At 37.1% G+C, this 1056-nt stretch overlaps 1 non-coding gene across 1 annotated transcript; it reads left to right on the top strand.

Annotated features, from left to right (window-relative positions):
• The first annotated feature begins 630 nt into the window (after positions 1-630).
• On the top strand, positions 631-732 carry LOC147916488 (U6 spliceosomal RNA). The gene has a single exon (XR_015553074.1). It is a non-coding gene; the product is annotated as a U6 spliceosomal RNA (small nuclear RNA).
• Positions 733-1056: the final 324 nt, after the last annotated feature.

The following is a 1056-nucleotide window of genomic DNA, read 5'->3' as shown; positions in this document are numbered from 1 at the left end:
AGTGAGAACAGTGGAAAGGCTTTATAGCTCTGAGCTGCTGGAATCAAGCCTGTCAACAGCCTAGACTCTTGTTACTCTTAGAGCCCTTCCCCTCTCTTCTCCTGGCTGCAATCCTACCTACTCTTCTAGAAGCACCTCTGATGCTACCTTCCCCAGCCTAACCTAATCTGTTCCTCTTCTGTGTTTCTTATAACACTTTTGTTTATTTGGTCTTACTTAAAAGTCTTCCTTGTATCACTCTTATTTAAGTGAGTCTTATATGTGTATACCTCTCTACTAGACTGTAAGTGTCCTGGACAATTAGAGTGACCTGGTTTAGTCTGCATCCCTCTTTCTTAGCACAATGCCTGGCACTTGTTAAATACAAATGCCTGAATTGAATGGCACTGAATCCTAATCTAAGGAAAGGATTTGATTTAGAGTAGATCTGAGAATGCTGAGTCATTCACAACTGCCTTCCTGGGTGGACCTGAAACCTTGGGTGGACCTGAAACCTTGGGTGGATCTCAATTACTTCTGGGTTTGTTACAGCTTCTGCAAAGGCAGTATCTCCCAGAGTTGCTATGACCTATAGGAATCTCAGCCTTCACTGGCCTTAATATCTGTCTTTAAATGATGATGCAATCACATTTATTTTAATACTTCATATACTAACATTGTAAAGATACTGAAAGGACTAGCATGGCCTTGTGTAATGAAGAAAAGCAAATTCTTGAAGTGTTCATTTTTTTTCTTAGAAAGTAAGTATCCATGCATAGGGGAGTAGCTAAACTTTCATTATGGATCAATCGAGTGGAATGTGATGAAATAAAATGATAATGTGGATCTATCATGGAAGAATTTTGGAGTGCATTATTGGCTAAAAAAAAAGTGTAAAGCTGTATCTTTACTATGATTCTATTTTTTTGTAAAAACAAAACAAAAGATAACTTCTATGTAAAATATGAGAACACATACCTGGAAAAAACACTTGGAAAATTATACAGGCATTTATTTCTCCTATAGTTAAAGTGTCCATAACAAGAATTGGATAGAGCACAATTAGCTAATTATGAA

The sequence above is a fragment of the Ceratotherium simum genome, chromosome 8, assembly GCF_057802395.1.
Source record: "Ceratotherium simum simum isolate JZ-2026a chromosome 8, ASM5780239v1, whole genome shotgun sequence".
NCBI lineage: Eukaryota > Metazoa > Chordata > Mammalia > Perissodactyla > Rhinocerotidae > Ceratotherium > Ceratotherium simum.
The sequence above is the reverse complement of the archived record's forward strand: the minus strand, read 5'-3'. Positions and strand labels throughout refer to the sequence as shown.